We start from the raw sequence: 13,214 nt of genomic DNA, 5'->3' as shown, positions 1-13,214 counted from the left end.
CAGGGGAGTCATGCCCAGCTCTGTGCTTCTCCTTGATTGCGCTGCTCCGTGGTATTTTTAGCTTGGCATCTTCACAGTTTCTCAGATGCTGTTCAAGATGCTCATGGCTACGTCTTGAGAACTACACAGTACAAAACTGGGGAGCTCTCCCGAGACCCGCCCACTGCATCTTTATTCCATAGCTCCACCTACGAGGGTCTCTTTTGGTTGTTTTGGTTTTTTTTGTTTTTTTTTTTTTGCTGCAGCAGGTTGTGGCACACAGGAGTTTTAGTTGCAGCATGTGGGCTCTTAGTTGTAACATGTGGGATCTAGTTCCCTGACCAGGACTGAGCCTGGGTCCCCTGCACTGGGAGCAAGGAGTCTTAATGACTGGACCATCAGGAAGTCCTGATGGTCTTGTGCCAGTTTTCCTCTCTGACAAGCTTGGGTGCCAGAAGCCCAGGCTGGATCTAGTCTATAAATCAACCTGAACTTTGGCAGGAAATAAAAGAGAAAGCTTTTAAAGATATTACCTTTCTGTCATTAGGCAGTCAGTTCTCCAAGGGACTAACAAATAACCTTCATTTGACTTAGGTGGTTAAGCAGCTAGATGGCTTATGAGCAAGGAAGCTCTCATGTGTTAACCTCAACAAGGGGCCACAGCAAGGCCACTGCGAGGGCAGGTCTGTCTATTTGACACCCATGGAAAAATACATAAGGGGCTTCCCTGGTAGTCCAGCGGGTTAAGAATCTGCCTGCCAATACAGGGAACACATGTTCAATCCCTGGTCTGGGAAGATTCTACATGCCGGGGCTACTAAGCCCGTGTGCCACAACTACTGAAGTCTGCATACCCTAGAGAAAGTGCCCTGCAACAAATAAGCCTTTGCAATGAGAAGTCTGTGTACCACAAGAGAGTAGACCCTGCTCACCATAACTAGAGAAAGCCTCTGAGCAGCAGTGAAGACCCAGTGCAGCCAAAAAGAATTTTTTAGTATCCTTCACTTGTTTTTATTTTTTTTTCAAATGCATAAGGGTGGGACCCCTTTTCTCTCTATTTACTGAAAAGGTTTAGGAAATATAGCAACAAACAAATGAAGGTGAGATGGAAAGACTTTACTGATGTTAGGACAGCGTGTCCTGTCTTAGAGACTTAGAGGTGTCAGGATCATCTTCTGTACAAGCTTAAAAACACTTTCTCTTATAAGAAGTTTAGGAAGAGCAGAGGTGGCTTGAAAGCCATTACACCTAATGGTAACGGCAGGGTGAACTACAGGTGAGTTGGGGTAGGGGGAAGAACATTGAGGAAGCCCTTTGTCACCTCTGGATTTTAGAGTCTTCTCCTTGTAAAGAAGGAGTCAAGGTGAAAATCATTTAGACCTCTTCCGCCTCTAGGTCTGTATAGTCAAAGCTATGGTTTCTCCAGTAGTCATGTACAGATGTGAGAGTTGGACCATAAAGAAGGCTGAGCACCGAATAATTGATGCTTTCAAACTGTGGTACTGGAGAAGACTCTTGAGAGTCTCTTGGACTGAAAGGAGATCCAACCAGTCAACCCTCAAGAAAATCAACCCTGAATATTCATTGGAAGGACTGATTCTGAAGTGGAAGCTCCAATACTTTGGCCACCTGATGCAAAGAGCCAACTCATTGGAAAAGACCCTGATGCTGGGAAAGACGAAGGCAAGAGGAGAAGGGGGACAACAGAGGATGAGATGGTTGGATGGCATCATCCACTCAATGGACAGGAGTTTGAGCAAACTGCCGGAGATGGTAAAGGACAGGAAAGCCTGGCATGCTGTAGTCCATGGGGCATGGCCATGACTATGTTCCTCTCCTGGTGGAAGGAGACACGGCATCATGTGGGGTGCGGGGAACTTGGTGTGGCCCACCCCTCCAGAATCTGGAGGGCCTGCTGCTCTTGCTGTTAGAATGCCTGCACATTCTCCTTTGCTCATTTGAACTTGGCAAAACTGTCTTATCCCCATAGCCTCAGCCCCCTCATGCATAGCTGAGTTCACAGAACCATCCAGAAGCCACTGCCTCAGTCTGCACACCAAGAAGAGTCATGACATGGTAGAAAGAAAATGAGCCTGGGGTCAATGTTCCAACTCAATTGTATCACTGCAGACTGGCCCTGGGCAAGGAACAAAAAGAGCCAGGTGATAAGAGAGTCAGCCTTCCAGCCATACACACCTCTTGGAGGATTTTTTTTCCCCCAATGAGTTGGTTTAATCTCAGGTAGTACAGAAATCAGAACAGAACATAGACTTAAGAAGGATTCTTGACTGGGTTTATATGGATCTCATAGCTAAGGTAGAAATGGCTGAGAAGAAATGAAGACAAATGAGCCAGTGTATGATTTTTTTTTTTTTTACAAAAGTTTATTCTTAAATGTACAATAAGTTCCGAGACAACACTTCATCCTAGCTAGAGGGTACAAAAGCTGTCATGGCAGGAAATGACGATGTTTGCACAGGAATGGAACTAAGGGTCATCACTGCCTCAGGTCCAAGGAACAGCTTATTTTTTTGCTAGATTTCTTAATTCCACCTGTGGCCAGGGGCCTTTCCCCCGGCCTTCACTTTTAGCTCCTCAAGTTTCTTCAGCTCCTCCTTCTGTTTCTGCTTGAATGCCTTATCTTCTTCATCCATCTCCTTGCCTTGCTTCTTGGGCTGCTTCAGGGGCTACTTCTTGCCACCTTTGCAGCCTGACATGGCACCTGCTGCCCCTTCCCCTGGCGATTTTTTTTATATACAATTTATATTATTTATTTATTTTTGGCTGTACTGGATCTTCGTTGCTGCATGGGCTTTTCTCTAGTGCAGCCTTCTCTCTAGTTATGGTGTGTGGGCTTCTCATTGCAGTGGCTTCTCTTGTTGTGGAGCACAAGCTCTAGGCACTCAGTCTTCAGTAGTTGCTGCATGTGGGCTTCAGTATTCATAGCACACGATCTAAGCCACCCAGGGCATGTGGGATATTCCCGGAACCAGGGACTGAAATTGTGTCCCTGCATCGCAACGTGGATTCTTAACCACTGGACCACCAAGGAAGCCCTCTTGGAGGATTTTAACGAGAGATATGATAACTTATGCTGTGTAGGTCTATAAGGAAATTGGCCTGGGATATTAAGACTGCTATGTTCTGACAGGTCACAATTCCAATTGTTTAATAAACTCATGAACTCTGAAACTGGGGTTATAATCATCAGCAATAAGAAAATCAGTTATTTATTGAAAACTTACTGTGTATCACTTTGCTCTTTGCCTTGAAAGATTTGAAATACAGACGGACTGTGTTTCATAAAATCACTAAAACATACGTCCACATATGCCAAGTGACAAATGACAGCACTGTGCGGGCAGAACGTCTCCTGAGTCCCGAGGAGGGAGTGATTACCCAGCATGCCCCGACGACACGTCTGCCCAGCCCAGCCCCCACATGACCTTCACCAGTTTCCATCTCAGCCAGGAGAAGCCAAGGACAATGGATTATTGGGAGGGTGTTTTAAACTCCAGGGGTTTTGTCTCAAGGACACAGCAGGTGGTCCCAGACCCTGCCTTCTGTAACAGCATCTCTCCTGCCAGCTCTGCAGTACTGGAGCGGTGCTAATGGGGATGCCCACTACGGCCCCTGGAGAAGGGGCACAGCCCGGAGCTGTGTCCATCCTCCTGGGACAGGGAGCACCAGCCACCAGGGGAGAGAACACCCAGCTGGAACCCAAGTCTTTGCTTTTCCCCAGGTTGCTAAAAGGGAAACTGTCTTCTCAGAATTCTCCTCCATGTTTCAGCGGTGAGGAAACCACAGCTCCAAGAATGACATTCACCCAGGTTTCAAATGCATTAGAGCAGCACCGGGCAGGCAGCACTGCTGGTTGGAGCCATTAGTTCAGTGTCCGGGAGGACTCTTGAGATATAGCCCCTCTGCCCAGCCCGGCTGTCACCCCCACCCGCCCCAAGAATGGGCTTGAACTGAGCACAGCAAACACAGTAGGCTGGGGAGGCGGCTCACAGGGGAGGTGGGGGACCTCTCCCTAGGGAGCCAGTTACTCTTGCTGCTCGGTTTATGTTTTTGGAATAAATCACTGGTGTAATAATAGAAGTGAAGGCGCTGGAGTGGAACATCGTGACAGAAGAGCGCCCACTAGCATGTCCATCAGATGTAAGTTTCTTGCCCCAACATCCTCCTGCCCACAGGAGGAGGGGGCCTGCCCAACCAAAGCGGTGAGCCCCCTTCTTCTCCTGCAGCCCTATTGCCCCATCCTCACCTGCCTTCCTGGGAGGAGGTCTTAGTCTTGGTGAACCTTATTTGCTCTGTCTAGGGTTTCTAGAGTGGTCTAGTGGGAGAAGGCAGCTCTGAGGCTGGAAGGGACTTGAGAGACCGTCTTATCTAGTCCTCTCATGTTCCATGAGGTGTGGGTCAGTGACTTGCCCTGGTCCACACCTGTGTCTGACTTTCTTGCCGAGGAGCCCTTCCCACCATGATAGCCTGCTCCTGACGAGGAGTGGAGAGATTTCCAGTGGATCCCAGCAGCTGGACACCTGCCCAGTATACGTCGCCTTTGCGTTTTCCCTTCCTGAATGCCCTTCCCCTAGTTGACCCCCCAGGCATCCTCTGGGGATCGAGCCAAGCCCCACCCTCTCTGGGCACCTCCTGCTTCCCAGGATGATGTAACCATCCTTCTGTTTTGCTTTTAAACTCCTTTGGCCTGGTCATGATCAAACATGGGTCACATCGTGCTGCCCGGAAGCCGCCGATCGACTAGGCAGCTTCCTCACTCACCTGATCACTGCTTGGGGGCAGAGATCCAGTCGCATGTGATGTGCACCCCGCCATCCAGCACGTGGCAAGTGTGCAAGAGATGATGTCGAGTGTGTGTGGCCATGTGTGCAGTGGCACGCACGTCACCAGCAGGAGCCTGGTCTGCAGATTTGGGTGCCCTTCCCGGGGAAGGAACAGCTGTTCACAGAGCAGCATGTGGAGAGAAGTAGGAGGAGGGGGCACACAGGGTCAGCTGCGGGAGTGGTAACGACCACGAATCCCAGGGACAGGAAGTGACAGTGTCACTAGGAAAGCCACAAGCCCCCTGGAAGCAGGGGACATCCAGGAGGCAGGGGAGGCACAGAGGCTGCAGCAGACACTGCAGGACGCCGCTCAGAGCTTTAATTCCTGCAGGGTCTGGAGGTTTATCCAGACGTAACACCTCTAAAAGGTCATTCCATCCATGTGTTCCCCCAGGCGACCTCAGGATGCGTGTAACCCTTGGTGCAAGGCAGGGACATCTGGAAGGGGTCGAGGTTACACAGGGGTGCCCCTCTGCTCCCAGAGCTGTGCCACCCGTCATCAGCTGAGCCGCTGCTGGATGGGATAGGCCCTGTGGCCGCAGGAAGGCTCAGGTGTCCAATGACCTGAGCGTAGTCTTGCTCTCCCATCAATGAGCACAAGCTCTCGGTAAACAAACCAATTCATCTCACAAGGCATCAGCTCCCTCGTCTGGACTCCCAAGTGTGTAATCTGAGTCTACCTGCCCCTCCAGCTCCCCACCAAGCATCATCCTGGGCTCCAATCCCGCCCTGCTGCCTGTCCCCCCCCCCCACACTGGAGTGGGGGAAGCTAATATTGCATCTTAAATGCCTTGTGGTCACAGACTCAGCAAAGGTCTGCTTGTGGCCGAGATTCAAAGGAGAATCAAGACCCAGTATGGAAAGTAGAGACTGGACAGGGAAATCCTTCAGCAAGCAGGACGTGTCCGGGGTGATGGCCTGGGACTGACAGTGGGGCTGCAGGGACACGCCAGCCCTACTTCCTGCCCCTTCCTCTGCCCCTATGGGGGAGGGGCCAGGCACTGTGATGACCCCTTTATTTGGACTCTCCCCTTCTCCTTGGCATGGCGGCAGAAGCAGCTGGTTGATCCCTCGTCTCAGAAACCACCTTCCCCCAGAAGAGCCCACCCCAGCTCTGTAAGCCCTCTCCCTTTTCACTCTGTTCTTCCTGTGTTAACAGCTCAATCTGTATGCTGATGGTCGTGGTCCATGCCTTCAATGGCAAGAGGCTGCAGCCCACGCATGGCAAGTGGGGAGGGAACTTCCTAGGAGAGTTGTCTGTGTGGCTGGTGGAGGCCGGGCATGTACAAGGAGTGGGGCTTTGGGAGCAGAAAAGGATGCTTCATGGGTTGTCAGGCCCCTCCCATCAGTGGGTGCAGGAACCAAGCGAGATCTTGGTTACCTGGCTCCCAATTCGATGGTTAAGTCACCCTGTTTGTAGAGCTCTTGTGGCTGTGGGAACATTCTGGATGCATCTGTGGCCAGAATTCAGACAAGCCCAAAGCCCATTCCTGCCAAGAAGAGAATGGCTTTGACTCTTCCCAAGGTCATGATAAACCCCGGGAAACAGCAGGAAAGCTATGTGTGAGCAGCTCACACCGGCTGAACAGGCAGCTCTTGGCAGAGCCCAGAACGGTCAGGTGGTGGGAGTGGTACCAGGCAGGAGGGAGCCCGTGGACAGCAGGATGGAGGGAGTGTCTCTGGGTGAGCCCCAGCCAAGCCCTGGCCCCTTGGGTGCGTGTCATCTGCTGCCAGGCTCAGAGGGGCTCTGGGCACGGGTGCCCTGCACAGCTGGAATCACCCTGCGGGCTCTGGCCAATGCATCCCGGAGGTCAACCAAGTGACCTCCTTGACTTGCTTGTTTGCACCTCATGTCAGCCATCCCGTCTTTGCAAGCTGGCTGCTCTTGCTGGTCAAAGATTCTTCCTTCTCCTTTGGGATAAAGAAAAACTGGAAGAGAATTAGACTCACTCTCAAGGCACATGTTTAGTGTCACCCAGCCTGAGATGGGGCATTTGACGAACCCTCCAAGGTCTAGGGTCTTGATTATTCTATATTCAGCCCTTCCAAAAGCTTAGTTTTCCGACTTCTGGTCTTTGAGACTCTGAACCCTAAACACAAGGGGCACCATCTCAGTCTCCTCGGACGCCCACCAACCAGATCTGTGCACATTTAGCACCTTCCCAGAGGGGGTTGCCAACAATAAAATAGTGTCTTTCAGTAAATGTTTATTGTATTTGGGGGTAATTTGCATCACTGAGTTACCCTTCTTACTGTTCTGTTGTGACCACAGCATGTGATGTAAATCAGGATGTCTTACTTCTCTTTGGAATAGAAGAGAGAAACTGAAGAGAAGTTACTGCTTCATCGTTTAGGGCTACAAGGGTGCTGCCCTGCCCTCTCCCCTCCCAGCCTGGTGCCCAGGAATTCTAGTCTCTTCTTATGGATGAGCAAACAGACCCGGGTTGCCGTGGAGTTGGGGTGGGGGGCAGTGGTCACTGCCCAGAGCTAGTGAATCCAAACTGGGCTCACATCCCAGGCCCTTAACTAGCCAGCCTGCAGCCTCTCTCACACACACCCCCACCCAGAGCTGGGGGGCACATGGCTGCTTTGCCTGTCCAAGCCCCCAGCTGTGTCCACCCTGGGCTCTGCCCCTAGTTCTCAGAAAAGACTCCAACCTCCTCACATGGCCGTTGGAAAATTAAAGAAAAAAAAAAATCTTTGATTCAGTCTCAGAAGCTCGTCAGCTTAAGAAGCGCTGCTTTTTTAAGTGCCTGTGAGTCACTCACCTTTTCAACCAGCCTCCCCGCTCCAGCCTGCGAGTGAGCGGGCAGGTGAGGCGAGAACAGAGCAGCAGCCTCATCCCTGAGTCAGCGATGACTCCCGGCTTTCTCCTCCACAGCTTAATCACCTCCGATTGCGGCTCCTTACTGGGCGTGAGGCACTCCCGGCGTCACCTCCTTTGTCTGACCCTCGCCTCCCTGCCATCCGGCCGCCAGTTTGTCCGCGGTGATGGAGCGTGCTGTACTTGCCAGCGCCCCCAAAAGGAAGCCCGGCAGACAAGTGACTCAGGAATCGGGACCCACCCCCCTCCCCCTCACCATCTGCTCTCGGCACCTCGCCTCTGGGGCAAGAAGAGGGGCCGGGAGATTGCTCCCACAGAAGCCTGCAGATGACGGAGCCCCCCACTCCCACTTGCGGATCGGATGGTACTTTGTGTTTCTGCGCAGCAGTGACGAACACAGCCATTGCGTCCCTGTCACCCTCTGCTAGGATGCCAACAGCCCACGTGGCCTGGGGGTGTTCCAAGCCTCTCACCTCCCTCTCAGCCCCCCATGAACACCTGCCCGCCCCTCACATGCCAGTGAAGTGTGGGGCACCTGGTCTTTCCTGCTCCCTCGATGGAAACTTCAAGCACCCTCACCTAGACTGCTGACCCAGGCACCTGCTAGCCAGAGATGCTGTGCCATCTGCCCGCCCAAGGGCACCACCAGGGGTTCCCAGGGGTACCTGAGCTGCGGGCATGGGCAATTCTCTGTAGCGGAGGCCAGTCTACAAGGATGTCCCAAGGTCAGTTCCTTTGATCTGCATGTAGCCAACAGTGGCGATTGCACCATGTCCCCCGAGAAAATACGGTGCCCCGTGACTCCTGCTCCTCAGAGACAGGGAAACCCACTGCATTGACTTGGCAGGTGGCTTACTTTATCTGTTGTCTCAAAGTTCTCGTCTCTAAATGGCAGTGGTGAGAGAACACCCCCGCTGGTGTGCAGGTTGATGGGACACTACACAGGGTGTTCAGGGCACGGGGCTCAGGGACTGGGCACAGCAAACACAGATGGCTTGCTTGGCTGACTCCAGGGCAGAGCTGAAAACCGGGGTAGATGAGAAGGACCGAACATCTCAGGTTGTCAGGAGGGAGACCCCAGCCCCCGTTCCCAAAGGGGTGCCCCTGGGGGTCCCTGAGTAGCATGCCTCCTGCCTCCACCCTTCCCCTCTGCTTATCTCCCAAGCCTGTGGATCAACCAGTCCCTGAGATGATTCTGACTCTGAAAGCAAAAGCGTCCATGATTGTGGCTCTTACTCACTGGGGACCTTGGTCTTCTTTGAGAGTTGGATAAAAACTCTAAACTCTTTCTCCAGAAAAACCCACATACACCGAGATACACAAACACATCCTTAGGAGTCTATAGTCAGGAAGGAGCCTGTGGCCACTGAGGCAAAGTGGCCCAGGCTTTCCCTTCCTACCTCATAAGTACCTCAACTCTGCCAGGGACATACTCCCCGCCTCCCCCCAGAACATCCCTGGACACTGCCCCCTCCCCCACTCCAGCCGCCAGTGCAGAAGCTGCAGCCGTGGTTGCGATGGCAATAGGGACAGCGGTTGCTAGGGAGCCAGGAGGCTGGGTGGGGGTAGGCGAGTGGGCAGCAGCCCAGCAGGGCAGCCCCCCGTGCAGGTCTGAGCGCCTCGGGCCCTGGAAACGGTGTTCCCAGCTGGCTGCCATGGCAACAGCAGGCTTGGGAAACTATTCATCAGGGTCTGGACAGATTTCTCCAGCTCCCCTTGCTCTTTCTCTTCCCTAAGTGGCTAATTGAGGTGTGGACGGGTCTGCCGAGAGTGGACCAGGGCACTGAGGGTCCACGGCTAGTCGCACATCCCTCACGGCAGGCTCCTCAGGAGGCTGAGTGGCCAGTGATGGGCCTGAGCCAGCTCCCAAATGGAGGCCCAAACCCAGAACCATTCCTCTTCCCGGGGCCCTGGCCCCTCCTGCTGGGGAGCGCCGGCTCCTGGCTCAAGGAGTCGTCCTGGGAGGGAGACCTACCGGCTGATCCCAGGTGAGCCAGTGTCAGGTGGGATGGGTCACTTCCAGCAGGGCTATTCTGAAGATGTGGGGACCATGGAGGGTCAGGCTGCTGGGAGGGGTCAGAGATCGGGACTTGATAGCACTGGATCTGATTCAAGTGAAGCAAAGAAACAGAAGAGGTTCAGGACAGAACAGTGCAGTGTCAGGACCACCAGTCACTGGTCTGAAGCACCATCCAGTCACCTCCACTGGGCGGTGGTTAAAAGATGTGCCTCTCTCAAGTTGTTCTTCTGGGCAGCCTTCTGAATGAACTGGCATCCTCCTTTTCACACAAAGGGGCAGACCTTAGAGAGGTCAAACCCGCTGACATGCAGCTGGAAAGCAATACAGCTGAGATTTGAACTGGCATCTGTCTGCCTACAAATGCGTCTCTTACTGATGTGCCTGCGGAGTGGCAGAGGGTCCGAGGGCTCTCCAGACAGGGACAAGCCTCTCCGAGCCAGCTCTAGGGTTCAGAGCCCACGTGGCCAAAGTCCCCCCTCACGGTGCATTGATGATGTATGGCTTTAGACCAGCAGTTCCATCTCTCTTGAATCCTGGGATCTACTGTGCTGATCACTTTGTATCTATGTCTAAAGACAGGCATCTGAGGGTCTTTGTCCAGGGCTCTGGAGCCTGGCAGTGCCTGGCAGTGACTCTGGGAAGATCCGTAGGAAGAAGACCCTGGTCTGGGATCAGTGGACACTCTGCTGCCAGGACAGCCCGAGGGCCTAGAGGATGTCGCCTTCTCTGCTCTCAGAAGCTTGGAGGGCCAAGCGAGGGGTTGGGCGGGCTGGGTTTGTGGGAGGAAGGGAGCGAGCCATGAGAAGCGCCCGCTACATTTAGAGATTCTAGCACACGTACTATTGAGTCTTTTTGTTGGTGGTGTTGGTATGATTAAGTCTTTACTGGGGACCAGACAGGGCACGCAGGAACCACACAGGGAAACATGGCCCCCACAGCAGGCCAGGTCAGGTCTTCAGGGCATAGCTCTCTGGGCTGGGGGTCTGGTGGACTCCTCAGGGGAGAAACAACCATGGAAAGGAAGGACCAACCTCCGGTTGGGCTTTAGTGCAGGAGGGAGAACATAGGGGTGGGGGAGGAAATTTTGAAGAAAAACGGGAACTGAAGCTTTAAAGCAAGGATGGGAAGGGAGTTGGGAGGGAGACAAGCGGGCTATGAGGGCATCTAGAGTGGCCAGAAGGAGAATGGAAACGACAGGTGGTTCTGGGGGCAGGGAGGTCCGGCTGCTCTTGAGGGCACCGGCTCCTCACTCCATCTGGTTACAAGGCCCCACCTGCTGCCCCACACGGCAGTCTCCAGAAACAGAGGGCCTGGGCAGCTGCGACTGGGCTTCAGGGGCAGAGATCCTCAGGCCCTCAATGTGGGAAAGGCAGTCTTTCAGGTTTGGGATTCATCCAGGCACTTGGGCTCAAACATGGCAGTGCCCGTCGAGGATGTCATAATCCAGGGAGTCCACCTAGGTGAGCTTGGCCCCGGCAAGCCAAGGCCTCTTCCCCAGAAAGTCTGAGAAGAACCTCACCTTCTCAGGGATCTCCTTCAAGTAACTGGGCTCCAGTTTCTCAAAGTCGGATCTGTAGCAGATCCTGACGGCGGCGTACATGCAGACGTCCATAACCTGGTTCTCCAACACATGCACGGTATCTTCTCCCCCTCTGTCTCCCCTCATGTTGTCCCTGCAAAGGATGGCATTGCTCTGGCTGAGCTTGTGAACCAACCCAATGATTAAGTTGGGCGGATTGGGGAAGTCTAGACCCAGTTTGGACTTTGGGCTTGGCCGCTGGCTCCCACTGTTGGGAGAACCTGCATCGTTTGCTCGTTTTCTTGGTCTGAGTGTGTGAACTCCAGGAGCAGGTGGATGGCGGGAGCCAGCCTGCAGGCACCCCAGGAACCCAGGACCATGTCCATTGTGCCGGCTTCTGTGCTCAAAGCTGGGCCGGAGCTTCATTGTTGAATCTTCATTCTAAGTCTTTAAGGTTGGCAGGGTCGCCTATATTGTGGAGTGATGCTCAGAGCTCATGGAGGTTGGCAATTTGATGCAGAGTAGCAGGTCTTCAGCCCAGATTCAACTGGCTCCAAATCCATTGGTTTCTGATCTCCCACAGACACTGGCTGTTCCTCAGGCCTGTGGATGCCAGGGAACCCTAATTCCCTGCTAAGCCTCTTAGCTGGGGGCCCGTGTGGCCTTCTTCCTCCTCAGGACCCTCCACAGCACAGCAGACAGGCATCCTGCGTCCTTCAGCTGCTTTCATTTCTCTTCCTGTTCTTCTTACTCTCCTGGATCCATCCAGGCAGGAGACCAGGAGTCACAGCCAACCAGCAGAAGCCAGAGCGAGGCTCGTTGGCTCTGTCCCCTCTTGCGACCCCAGCAGAGGGGCAGCCTGGGGTCCTCACCAGGCCTGAGCACAAAGGAGGGTCATCAGGGAAACCTGGGGACAGGGTGCCCCAAAGTTGCAGCCCGTGCCTCTCCAAATTTCCCCCATTTCTCTGCCTCCTGGGAAAGCCCTCATGTCTGCAGGCCATGCTGGGCTCATGGGGTACCCTCGGTTTCCCCTCTATCTGCAGGGGATGCCCTCCATGTGACAGAATAAGACCAAGCTCAGCCGTCTCTGGTGCCATGACTCCTTTTGGAATCATTTCTTAGGGGGCGGTTTGCAGTCCTGGGAAGAGCTCAAGATGGGGGGTCAGAAGACCTCTATGCTCTGCCCACTTCTTCCACTAACAGGCTGGGTGATCTTGAGTATCTGGGCCTCGGCTTCTACTCCTGTAGCCACTGGACCATCTGGCCCTTCCTAACCCTCTGCACTGTCCTCTGAGCTCTGCAGCTCCTCCCCGCGTCCCAACCTGGCGATACCTCCACCTACAGCAGCCAGGGGCCTCTGTCCTACCCAGACCTGCCAACATACAGAAAGTGCAAGGCAGTAATTTTGTGGGTGCTGTGGTTTCTTTCAAGGGGAAGTTGAATTTAAACCATGTCCCAATCAGCACAAAAGCCAGGAACTGGGCCCTTCCACACAATGGGTTATAAAAACAGATCGGCTCTCCTCCCCTTTATTTCCCTCTCTTTGTTCCTACTCTTTCCCAATCACCCCATCAAGTGCGTGCATGAGTGCTCAGTCACTTCAGTCATGACCAACTCTTTGTGACGCTATGAACTGTAGCCCACCAGGCTCCTCTGTCCATGGGATTCTCCAGGCAAGAATACTGGAGTAGGTTGCGTGCCCTCCTCCTAGGGGATCTTCCCCACCCAGGGATCAAACCCACATCTCCTGCACTGCAGGCAGAGTCTTTACCACTGAACCACTAGGGAAGACCCCCTGTCAAGTAACCCTTGCTAAGGGGATGTGTCTGTGAGGCTCGGTGCAGCCATGGAACCCAAGTCAACGTGCTGTCCTAAGGATTTGCAATTCCACATGAACACAGCACAGACCCCGGAAGGACCAAGGGTTTCTCGGTGCCTCTGCTGCGTCCCTTACCCACGTTAATTTTATAGCCAGATCATGTTTTCCGTACCTGCCTCCTGCCTTCTCATCAAGGCAGGAAATCAGGT

At 53.6% G+C, this 13,214-nt stretch overlaps 1 pseudogene; it reads right to left on the bottom strand.

Annotated features, from left to right (window-relative positions):
- Nucleotides 1-5,192: 5,192 nt before the first annotated feature.
- On the bottom strand, nt 5,193-11,572 carry LOC122430718 (annotated as a pseudogene).
- Between the last annotated feature and the right edge of the window lie 1,642 nt (nt 11,573-13,214).

Source organism: Cervus canadensis, chromosome 29 (assembly GCF_019320065.1).
Source record: "Cervus canadensis isolate Bull #8, Minnesota chromosome 29, ASM1932006v1, whole genome shotgun sequence".
Lineage (NCBI taxonomy): Eukaryota > Metazoa > Chordata > Mammalia > Artiodactyla > Cervidae > Cervus > Cervus canadensis.
The sequence above is the reverse complement of the archived record's forward strand: the minus strand, read 5'-3'. Positions and strand labels throughout refer to the sequence as shown.